A 12831-nucleotide genomic window follows, 5' to 3' on the forward strand; every position below is an offset into this window, starting at 1 on the left:
ACTGTTCAGATTTTGCATACCCTTTTACATCTTGGTCCGGTCCAGCTTTAAAACTAGGTTAACACGTTGTACCGGAACTAAAAATATTTGTCCATAACCTCTACTACTCCCCAATGATCCCCTAGTTGCAACAATACCTTCACGATCTACCGATACTCACGTCGGGAGGCCCTAAGTGGCGATCTGACAGAGTGCTGCTGATCCTCGTAACCGATCGCGGGTGCGCATGCGGAAACGGGAGGACATGGGGCGTCCAGGAACGGTGCGAGCGGAAGTACCGATGGGATCCCGCAAGGCCGATCAACTGCTCCAACCCTGGAGGATAAATTCTTGGGACTGAATCTCCACGAAGAGGGGGAAAGGATTTGGATCTCTTAGGGGAGGTGGACGAATCGATAGAAGAAACCCGCTGAATTGCCATGTTTAGGGTTCATACCCAGAAGCCTTTCAGCAATGTCTCGCTGTCTTTCAGCCATGTCTCGCTGTTCAAAACATTGCGTAACGTGTGGACGGCGGCGCAAGGCGTGACTTTTAAACCGACGGAGGACAACTTGTTCCTGGCACAGTTCATGTGACTGGGTGACTGTAATCGAGTGATGGGCGGTGGTGTAGGCTAACGCAGCAGAAAATAAAAATTTTCCGACCTACACACCATCCCAGGACCACTATGAAGAATGCATACATAGTTTGATCTTTTTCGTTACCGACTCGTAGCGCAGAGGGAAGTACAGTCGATGACGATCGGCGGTGCAGATCCCCGCAGTTAGGATTTACAACCTCCCAACCATGAGGATGTATACCCTCATCTGCTCCTCAGACAGCCCCCCGGGAGGCGGTCGAATAGCCCCCCAGACGGTGTCGCGGACATCCCTTCAGGAGGACCTTCGAAACTCGAACGGTCACTCGGACAGCCCTTCGGGAGGACCTTCGAAACTCGAACGGTCACTTGGACAGCCCTTCGAGAGGACCTTCGAAACTCGGACGGTCGCATAGACAGCCATTCGGGAGGCACTCACGAACTAAGACCGAAACTACGATCTCACTACAGAGTTGCACACATACGGTGTCATCTATCCAGCAAGGCTTCGCCGTCTAGAACTAGTTCCTGACGGAACCCAGACAGCCTTTTGGCTCTACGAAACTATTTCGCGGGGAGGGAGAGAGAAGACAGATCATTGCATGGCACTTGTATGTGAGAAGGGATGAGGAGAATGGCAGCCCCTTCTCCTCCTTTTATAGGCCAAGGCAAGGGGTGGGGTGGTGGAGGAAATACCAAAACACCCATGCTATATGTCCCACATGAAGGGTGAAATGGTAACTCAAGTGGGGCACCAAGGGGACACCATGGAGGCACCCCCTTGGCCAGCCACAACCTTGCTCCCTCCCATGGGGCCCCCCCCAACAAGCCACCAACATGTCTCCTAGAAACATGGGTGCTCCTTAGACAAAAAGCCACCAAACATATAACCCCCGATTCGTAGGATCTTGTCCCCTCGTGCTGAGACAAGATGTTTTCCGCGAAACATTTTTTCTGAAAAATTCCGGAAGGTCTCCAAACATTTCCGGCACCCTCTAAAATTATTCTGGGCATGATCCGAAACATTTCCGGTGTGGTGATTTTTATCAGTGAAAAGCAACAACGGCGGTTACGGCAGCTCCGGAACATTTTCGGTTTTTCTCTCCGAAAATTCCCAAAAGTTCCCAGACCAATTCCGGGGCCCTCTAAGAATTTCCAGGCGAGTGCCGAAACCATTTTGACCTAATAATATATTCTAACACAACTTTTCGGTTTTACCGAAACTATTTCGGTGTTCTCTCTCCGAAACTCTTCCGTAACAACTTTTTCGTTTTACCGAAACTCTTTCGGTGTTCTCTCTCCGGAACTCTTCCCTTGTCTTCGAAACTTTTCCGGTGACTTTCTCTCAGGCTCCATGTCTAGTATTCAGCAGATAGATGACCATTAAGCGTGTGACCCTATAGGTTCGGTGAAGTATAGACATGACCTGGAACCTCTTTCGATCAATGATCAACATCGGAGCCGTGGACACCCATATTGACCCCTATACCCACACGAATGAATATTCAAGTGAACCTCGAGTTGCCGTGTGCTATTCCTGTTGCTTCGTGATATGTTACAAATACCCGAGGTGAGATTTACTTGCATCCCCGTGGATCAACGACTTGTCCACTATGCTAGTTACCTCGTTACCGGTTTTGTTCTGTTTTCTCATTTCCGTGTTGCGCCATCCCTGTGATCAAATCACACTGTGTCTGGCTAGACAATGAAGGATACCGTAACACCGAGAGGGCCCGAGAATATCTCTCCATCCTCGGAGGAGCAAATCCCAATCTTGAGCTATCAAGTTACTTGACACACTTTTCCATGAACCCGTAAGCCGCCGTAATAGCCACCCATTTACGGATGACGTTTAACAAACCCCAAAGTTCATGAAGCAAGTATGAAGAAACTCGAGACTCTCATGGTCTAAGGAATTATGCAAACATTAACCATCTCTGTGTTATGTACCATTAACTTATGACGAACGAATCTCATAACATAACATCAATCCGGGTCGATTCAACACAAATGTTCTCTTAACATTGTGCCCTCAAAGTTGTTGGCATAGACATGCCCATGACCAGGAAAACAGAATCATCATGCAACACTTGAGCTAGTCTTAGAGGCTAGACTAGGAATACTTCTTACCGTTTATTATTCCACACGTGCATATGAGTCTTCCTCCGAGCCTCGTGTTATTGCAGACTCGAGAACCATAGCAGTTATAGCATGGAACATAAACATAATTATGAACATGGAGATAACTAATAGCATTTATTATTGCCTCTAGGGCATATCTCCTACAGACTCCCACTTGCACTAGAGTCAATAATCTAGTTAATGCTAATGCACTTTACACCTATGGCATACCGGTGTAAAAATTGCTTCGCATGTGGTATAGCCTGATTTCCATCGGATGTGACAACTTCAGTTCCGTGTCTATCTCTGCATATCCTCGCGTTTTCACGCTTTCACAAAATTCATATTTTGTGCGGACTTGGCTTTTATGTATGTGAATCACGGGTCGAACCTGGATTCCTCGGACTGAGTTATGGAGAAACTACCTGCAGTAGTGTCCCATTGACAAAAGCCATCTTGGAACCATACTAAGTTCATGAATGAACTATATGATTCAACATTTTTTTTGTTGCTTCTAAAGCGTCAACATACTTAGTCATTTGTTATAGAATTCGCCACGGTATCCTGTTGGGAACAATTTCCAACTACCGTGCCACCATATTGTGTATTACACAAAACCCTTAACTTAAATCGAAAATCACATGGAGAAAAGATGAAGACTGTATTGATGTAACATTTTACAACGAACTCTTCATGGTCTCCGCTTGCGAGAAAACATATCATCAGTCCTTACTCTAGTACTCAATGACATATTTCACTGTTGTCCCACGATCAGTACTTTGATCACTTTAGTATCCATACTCGCTACACCTTGGGAGTGTCGGACATATCTGGTTGTTTACACACCATGGAGTACATGATTAATCCAAACAGAAAAGTGTGTGGAATCTGCATCATGTATTTTGCTCATCAGTGTTTTGGGACACCGAGTCTTGCAAAAAACTCTTCCATGTGACTCTGGCAAGAATCACTGCTTGGCAGTTTTAAATGCTAAAAGGTTTTAGCACCTTGTCAATATGTATTCATTGCTTAGCACTATTAGGTAAATCTATCGCCATAGATCATTATGCCTAATATTGAGGCTATTTAGCCTAAGCACTTCATAAAAAAACTATTTTCAAATGAAGTCCTAATTCGTGTTAAGAAATTTATTTCCAATTAACAATGTGTCAAGCACACAAGGTTTTTAGAAATATTATTATGCTCCCACTTACTTTCTTGAATTACAAGCACCTTCGTTACCCATTGATGAAGTCAGAACCCTTTGACCATTTCATCAAAGCATGACGATTGAAACTCCATTTTGCTCTCTTCTATCCATCGCTGGAACTCTGAATTTTGCACCCTTACTAGCATCCTCTGGATAGACAAAATGCCTTGGACTGTAACACATGCAAGTCCTTGGTTTCATTTCCATCAGATGGAAATCCTATTGTCATCCATGTTTCATATCTCATGATTGAAATATGTATTAATTGCTAGTTCAACCCGAACCGACTTTAAGCATCGCTACGATGAAAACAACCTCATTGTAGTCAACTCTTGAACTTGTTATTTCAACAAGTCGAGCTTTGTGGATAAAACATTTTTACCCGTATCTATTTTAAGTTCCATCAATATTGGTTAGACTCTATGTCTTCCGAAAGGTGTATCAAGGTTTGAATCTTTAATCACTTATATGGAAACTAACTCGGGTTGTATTGGCATTTAGCCAATTCCGGAGTCAGGGCCCATCAATGCTTCCTTGTGTATCATAGGTATAATGTTGTATAACAACAATATCTCGTTTGCGCACCTGAGAGGTTAGCACGAGCCTTGCCTACATGGTTCAGCTACAAGTTCGATTGAAGTTCATACATTTTATTGTAGATACTTCCGTATCAGTCGCAGTAGGAAACTCTGGAATTACTTCCAAGGTCTCTTTCCTTTGATCTGATCACGAAGATACTGTTTATCTCATCAAGTTGCACTATTCTCCCACTGTCGGGGGTTGGGTGCGACATATGCCAAAGGATGTCTTATCATGGTGGGGGCGAGTAGAACGTCGCTAGTGCCTGGAAACGGGATGAGGCGAAGGCATGCTCGCCGGTGAATCTTACCCAGCTTCGAGGCTCTCCGTGGAGATAATACCCCTACTGCTGCTCTGCGGGGTCTCCGCATGATCACTATGACAAAGTGTGTACACAGTTGCTCCTTGAGATGTTTCTTGGAGGTAGGAGAAGACTAGGCTAGCTTTCTCCCTTCTATATGATCTGGTCTAGTGCTAATGGATTCGAACCCTTTGCATGGGTGCCCTGGGGGGTTTATATAGGCCTACCCCCCAGGGGTACAATGGTAATCCGGCTGGGCACGGCCCCAGCCGTCAGTTTCTCCGTCCTCCGTCTTCTCCGCCGACTGCTGGGGCCCGCCAACTGGCGGGCCCCGCCGACTGGTCCGGTACGGCGCCAACAGGCCATGTCCGCCGCTGGCGGGTCTTGCCGGCTGCTGATTACTGTAGCCGTGCTTCTAATGACGCGGGCTTGGTCATGGGGTCGTGGCGACAGCCCCGCCGCCTGGCGGGCAATCACTATTGCCACTCCTCGTCACATCTTGTTAATGGCGCATGGGCCCCGGGGGAGGGGCTAGCCGACTCCTGGGGGCCGACTCCCATCCGGGACGACTGGTGGCGCTCTCGCCGTCTTCTGGACTCTCGCTGACTGGTGGGACCCGCTGTCCCAGGGTCGTACAGACAAGCCGTCGTGGGCGCAGGATTCTGCCCGCTGGTGCTGATGTTAGGGCCGACATGGCAACAATGCTGCGCCGGACAGAGATCTCTGCGGGTGCGGCGTACTGTGGCCATGCCTGCCCTTGGAAAGGGGTGGGAGTGGGCTTTACTGTAGCCACTCCCCACTCCGTCCCTCTTGATGAGGGCGTGGGGTTTGTTGGAGTCGCGGGCCGGCTCCCATGGCCGGCTTCTCTGGAGGTCGCTAGTTAGGAGTCGGCTCATCCTGAAGCCGTCTCCGGGACTCGGTCGCGAGTGGGCAGTCGGTTGCCTTGCCGTTGACTTCTCAGAAGGCGGCTCTTCGTCCTGGGGTCTTGAGGGGCGCAGCCTGCCCCGATGTCTTGAAAGGTTCAGGGACTCGGGTTAGCCTACCCGTGGCCCATTACTCTGACAGTAGTCCCTGAAGCTGATGAGGCGCCGCGGACGATCGGCCGAGGAGCCTCAGCAGTTTCTCTTTCCGGATGCCCGAGACATGGATCTTGCTTGACTTCTGCCGGGCTGACTAGAAGGAGTCGGACTCGCTCAACTCTGATTTGAACAATATTTCGAACGCCGCTGCGGGATCCAAGTGGCGTGCTGGCTAAGCTTCCCGGGCGCCGCCCTTTCCGGGCCTGTCACGTGGCAACACGCGGCCGGGCCAGTCTGCCTGCCCACGCGCGTGACGGGACAGGCCCGCAGGTAGGGCCCGCCATTACCGCGCCTCGGCGCACGAGCGGATCCGCTGCGGCCCGAGCGGACGGTTGGGATTCCCGTGAAGTTACTGCGCGCAGTAACTTTGGCGTGGAAACGTGGGGGTCATGGGGTCGTGGGCGCAGTAAATCCCATGACCGCCCCCTTGGCTTCGCAGCCCATGAGGCTATAAGTAGGGGGAGGAGGGGGCGCGGCAGAGCACGCGCGCCCCTCCTCCACGCTACTCCTTGCTCTTCTTCTTGTTCTTCCTCGCACCGCCGCGCGCCCAAGCTCTGCCGAATGCCGCGGCGATCCGCTCACGATGAGCTCTTCCTCCGCCGCCGCGCCACCCTCGGTGCATTCCGGCACCTGGGATGGCTCAGAGGTCCATGACGACCACATCGAGTTCCTTCGCAAGACTCGTCGGCTCCCCGACGAGGATTATGTGCGGGTATGCCTTGCGCCGAGGGGGGAGATCTCTCTGGCGCCGGAGGAGGGCGAGCGGGTTATCTTCTGCTCGCACTGCCTGCGCGGCCTGGGGCTGCCGGCGAGCAGCTTCTTCCGCTCCTTTTTGGAGTTCTACGGCCTCCAGCCGCACCACCTCACGCCCAACACGGTGGTGCTGCTGTCTGCCTTTGTTGCCCTGTGCGAAGGCTTCCTCGGAGTCCTCCCCACCATCGAGCTCTGGGGGGAGTTCTTCTACTCAGAGCTCGGCACCCAGGCCGCAGGCGTGCCGGCTCAGTGCGGCGCGTTCATTGCCGTGCGGAGGTCGGGGGCTGACAATCCCTTCCCCACCATCAAGCTGATAAAGTCGGTGAAGATGTGGCAGCGATCGTACTTCTACGTGAAGAGCGTCTTCGCGAAGGGCGATTGGGTCAATCTGCCGGCTTTCGAAGCCGGCCCGCCGGCTAGGAGGCTGCCCAACTGGTCGTATCGGGCCAAGTCGCTGACGCTTGCGGGAGCCGGCGCCGTCACGCGACTCCGAGTGCTGACGCAGTCGGAGGGCTTGATTGGTCCGGATCTGCTGGTCACCTTCGTGGCATGCCGAATTCTCCCTCTCCAAGGTCGCCCCCACATGATATGCCAAATGAGCGGGCACCGTGACCCGAGTCGGATGTGGAGCAAGGACATGCCTCACGAGGAGGTGGCCTACATGGTGAACTACCTCTCAGACAGCAAGCTCCTGGAGGATTGGCGGTTTGGCAAGGAGCCGTACTCTCACGCCAATCCCCCGCCCGTAGTGAGTTGCCTTTTTCCTTCTTTCTTTGAATTGTCTTCTTTCTTGTCGAGTTTGTCTTGTCCGACCTGACCAGTCGGCTTTGCTCAGAATCCCCTCCTCCATCCACCAGCTGGCACCGCAGGGCCAGCCCGCGAGTTCCTCGCCGACCAGGCAGAGAGCGACGTCGACGACCCCGATCTGGGGGCGACGGCTTTGGAAGACGACGCCGAGGGTGGAGGTGGCCCGCGGCTCGGGGCCAGCCTAGAGGACTGTCCTGATGATGATGAGGAGGTTGCCCCCCGCCTCCGGCCAGGAGTCGGCCATCCCGGTGCGGGCTCTTCTGCCGCGCCGGGCGCTCCAGGCGGCGGGAAGAAGCGAAGGGCCGTGCCGACCTTGTTCGGCAGTCGGCCGGAGAAGCCCAAGAGTTCGGCTGCGGTGACCAAGCGGGACGAGGCGGCCGCGAAGGCCATCCGCTTCTACAAGGAAGTAAAGAAGCCGCCACTGGTCTCCGTGTGAGTATTCCATCTTAACGCATTTATTCCTTCTTTGTGGCTTTTGTCTGAGTCTTTACTTGCTTCCCTCGCTTCAGGGCTCCCCTCACTCTTGAGAGGGTCGTCGCTGCCTCCGTCATGGGGTCGGCGGAGACGTCCGCCACCACTCGGCGGATTAACCCCGCCGCCGACCTCCGGGAGGCGGCGGAGCGAAACGCACGGGAGAAGCGCAACAAGGAAGAGGCCGCCTGCCTGGAGAAGGTGGAGGTCGAGAAGGCGGAGGCCTCCGCCAAGAACAAGCTGGCGGAGGCCGAAGCCGCTGTCGTGGCGAGGCGGCAGGCTGAGGAGGTCGTGCACCGCCAATTGGCGGTGTTCGTCACCTCGTTGAACTCTGCGTCACCGCCTCCGGAGTTCACGGGGCAGACTGGGGAAGCCGGCAGCGAGAACCCCATCATGGAGAGGGAAGGCGGCGACACCTCCATGCCGGACGTGATTGTTTCGCCGCCGTCTGGGAGCGCGCAAGGCAAACAGCCGGCGAACCCGCCGGTGCCGCCGACTGAAGACGAGGCCGTGGCGAGGCTACTCCTTCAAGTCGGCTCGCCAACGCGCCGCCGTCTTGAGAAGGCGACTTCGGCGCCACGCCCCTTGGAGACCAGCACCGCCAGCTCGACGATCCCAGACGCCGAAGCGACGAGCGCCGCACCCATTGGGTGGGTGCGAGGAGGCGGCACGGGCCCGCTGAACCAGGCGCTTCTGGACGTCCAGACAAAGCTGTGAGCTGAGGGCGACGCCATCTGGAACTGCACCAATGCGTACCTGGCGTCGCGGGCAGCCGTCCGGGTATGCTTTCTCCTTTGTCCTTGTTTTCTTGTTCCTCTCTGTGGGGGCGCGCCAGCGCACCCACTGGGTGTAGTCCCCGAGTTTCGGGCCGGCTGCTGAGCAGGTGGCCCGGAACTCCAATTGGTGAGTTCCGGGTACTAACTTTTGTCTGAAATGCTTGTCGCAGGACTATCACAACCTCTGTGTCACTGCCTTCAACCGCAAAGTTGAAGAGTTGGGCAAGCGCACCGCCGACTTGTCGGAGAGCCGGAGTGAGTCCTTTTTCTTCTTTGCGGGGGCGCGCTGGCACACCCGCGGGCTGTAGTCCCCGAGATTCGGGCCGACTGCTGAGCAGTCGGGCCGGATCTCCCCGGCGACCTTCTTTGTTGATGACTTAACGCCTTTTTTCTTCTTTCTCTTGAGAGGCCAACGCCGCTCTTCAACAGCAGCTGAGCGAAGCCAACTCCGCGTTGCGCGCCAAGGGGGAGGAGTGCAGCAAGCTCGCCGCAGAGCACGATCTGCTGGCCGCACAATTGGCAGAGCAGAAGGAGCTGCTTAAGAAGACGCAGAAGGAGGCGGAAGAAGCGGAGACCGCCCTCCTGGCCGAGTTCGCAAGCGAGCGCTCCTCCTGGTCTGACAAGGAGGCACTGCTGGCCTCCGGCTTCCACGAGATTGAGGACATCGTTGATGGTGAGTTTCTTTACTTTCTTTCTTCGAGCTGCCGACTATAGGTCGAGCCGGCTCCTGATTTTTGACTTGCTTCTTCATTCTTTTCATCTTGGCAGAGTTCTTCCCTGGCCACTCGCAGGCCGCCAACCAAGCCATCGAGGCTGACCGTGAAGGGCGGAGGACGGAAGGCCCAGAGATCGCCGCCGACGCCCCTCGAACCCTTGACGAGCAACTCCTGAGCATCGAGGCTCGCCTTCGGCCGGCTCACCAGATGCTGCGCCGGCTTCAACGTGTCGGCGCCCAGGCGATCGCTGCCCTGTGGCCAGACATGCAGGCTCTGCGCACCCCCAGTCGGACTGCCGACTGGCTGGAGGTCGCGGCTGGCCGTCTTGAGCCCTGGAAAGGTTCCTCGGCCCGGACTGGAGCGCCGAGCCCTGGAATTCGTCAAGGCGTGGTATCCGGGGCTAGACCTAGACCGGCTGGCCACACTCCGGCCAGAGGCCCAGCCGGAGATGGCAGCCGCGGAGGACGCCCTCGTCAAGCGCGCCGCGGCGATCACCGAGTACACCGACACCAGCATCTTCGTCCCCGAGCGGGCTGAAGACAGCGAGGAGGTACCGCCGGAGTGGTTTGGGATGAACCCAGACTACGGCGAGGACTCGGCGGAGGTGATCGGCTCCAGCGTCGAGGAGGAAGGCGAGGAGGAGGACGGAGGCGAGATGGAAGCACCAGAAGGCGGAGCGGACGGCCAGCCTCAGCTCGACCGCGCCTCCAGCAACGAGCCGCGTGCGGTCGAGCCGACTGCCGTCGGAGGCGATCAAGCCGAGACTGCCCAGCTGGCCGCCCCAACGTCTGACACCGCCGTCTCCTCTGACCCTCCGAATCCGTCTGCCGCTTCCTAGGCTGCCGCCTTATGTTTATTTTATCTGCTTTAGTAGTCTTTGAAGAACTTGTTAATTCGCACAATTCCACCCGCGGGGTGTATTTTGAACTTCTGCTCGAAGATTCGGACAAGGGCCTATGTTATGTAAATATTTATCCGAATTCTATATTTTCTTGCTCATTGCTCCTTTGGCTTTTTCCTTTGCCGCCTTCCCTTAGTTGCCGTCTTGCCAATTGGACAGCCGCTCTGCGGACTGCCACTGGATGAAATGCTTGGCTACTTTTGGGAAGGCAAGTACTTAGCCGTTTTAGAGTTTTTTTAGCAAGTTGAATAGAAGGCGGCGAGCTGACTGCTCAATAGTCGGTTTGCGAAAAAAGGCTGGAAGCTGGCTTAAGCTATGTTTTATGCTTTGAGTCCTTAGCCATTTTTCATGCGAACGCCCATTCTACCTTACTCCTGCCCACCGGACAGTCGCTCTGCGAGCTGCGGCTTCTGATAGGAGATGGCTTAGGCGCCACACACTACTTGTCCGGCCGCAGGAAGCATTTCATAGCGCAAGGCGGCAAGTCCCCGGGCCGACTAGTCGAACCCGGTGCCAAGCGGCATAACAAAGAGTGACACACTCATAGGCATAATTCTTATCATATAGATAAAAGAGGGCAATCCCCGAGCTCGTCACGGGGGGCCCGAAGTCTTGGTACTTTAATACAAAAGGTAGCGTGGTACATACTGCATGAACTGTAAAATCTTCGGAGGAGATTTGCATTCCATGGCCGCTCCGTTTCTTTGCCGGAGTCGTCCCTCTTGCGTGCTCGGGGCTTCTAAGCGTCAATCAGGTAGTAGGAGTCGCTGCCCAGCACTTTGCTGATGATGAAAGGGCCTTCCCAAGGCGCCGACAGCTTGTGCTGGCCGGCTGTTCGCTGGATCAGTTGGAGCACAAGGTCGCCCTCTTGGAAAGATCTCATTCTGACCTTCCTGTTGTAGTATCGGCGCAGGCTCTGCTGGTAGATGCTGGACCGGCTGAGTGCCAACAGCCGGCCCTCTTCCAACAGATCGACACCGTCTTGACGTGCTTCTTCTGCTTCCTCCTCGGTGTACATGGTGACTCGCGAGGAGTCGAACTCTATGTCTGTTGGGATGACGGCTTCAGCACCGTAGACTAGGAAGAAAGGCGTGAAGCCGGTTGACTTGTTTGGAGTTGTGCGCAGACTCTAGAGGATAGCTGGCAACTCATCGAGCCAGCAGCCAGCCGAGCGCTCTAGAGGCTCGACCAGTCGGGGCTTGATGCCGGACAGGATGAGGCCGTTTGCCCGCTCCACCTGGCCGTTTGACTGCGGATGGGCAACGGATTCTAAGTCCAGTCGGATGCCCTGTGTCACGTAGAAACGGGCCAAGGCGCCTTTGGCAAAATTTCTGCCGTTGTCGGTGATGATGCTGTGTGGTACGCCGTACCGAATTGTGATGTCGGAGATGAAGGTCACGGCAGTCAGACCATTCAGTTTCTTGATTGGCTTCGCTTCTATCCACTTGGTGAACTTGTCCACCATGACAAGTAAGTGAGTTAAGCCACCTCGTGCCGTCTTGAATGGTCCTACCATGTCTAGGCCCCAAACTGTGAAGGGCCAGCCAATGGGGATGGTCTTGAGTGCAGAAGCCGCCTGATGTGTCTTGGAGCGGAACTTCTGGCACCCTTTGCATTTTTGGACCAATTCCTTGGCCTCTTCTAAGGCAGTCGGCCAGAAGAAACTGTGTCGAAAAGCTTTGGCGAAGAGTGCTCTTGAAGCCGCATGGTGGCCGCACTCGCCTTGATGGATGTATTTGAGAATTGCTTGGCCTTGCTCTGGCTCTACGCAGCGCTGGTAGACACCAGTGACGCTGTGCCTGACCAGCTCTCTGTTGACTATGGTGTAGGCGGCCGCTCGGCGTTGTACTTGCCGAGCTAAGGTCTCATCAGTAGGCAGCTCTTTGCTTACCAGGAATTTGAGGATGGGCTGGGCCCATGAGGGTGCTGCTATTTCTTTGACTGCCAGAACTGCGACTTGGACGAGGGCAGCTGGGCCGGGAGGCGGCGTGCTGGAGTCAACAACCTCTTGCTGGATTAATGAAGTCCCCGGACCGACTGGTGCAGCCCTTGGGTCGAGTTCTGGAGTCTTCGTGTTGGGGAACGTTACAGAAAACAAAAATTTTCCTACGGTTTCACCAAGATCCATCTATGAGTTCATCTAGCAACGAGTGATCGGATTGCATCTACATACCTTTGTAGATCACGTGCGGAAGCGTTCAAAGAATGGGGATGAGGAAGTCGTACTCGACGTGATCCAAATCACCGGAGATCCTAGCGCCGAACGGACGGCACCTCCGCGTTCAACACACGTACGGTCAGCGTGACGTCTCCTCATTCTTGATCCAGCAAGGGGGAAGGAGAGGTTGATGAAGATCCAGCAGCACGACGGCGTGGTGGTGGATGCAACAGTCACCGCAGCAGGGCTTCGCCGTTCTCTACGGAGGAGGAAGAGTTTTTGGAGGGGAGAGGGAGGCGCCAGGGGCATGGGTGCGGCTATCCTCCCTCCCCCCTCTATATATAGGGTCCCCAGGGGGGGGGGGCGCCGGCCCTGGAGATCC

Source organism: Triticum urartu, chromosome 3, assembly GCF_003073215.2.
Source record: "Triticum urartu cultivar G1812 chromosome 3, Tu2.1, whole genome shotgun sequence".
Taxonomy (NCBI): domain Eukaryota; kingdom Viridiplantae; phylum Streptophyta; class Magnoliopsida; order Poales; family Poaceae; genus Triticum; species Triticum urartu.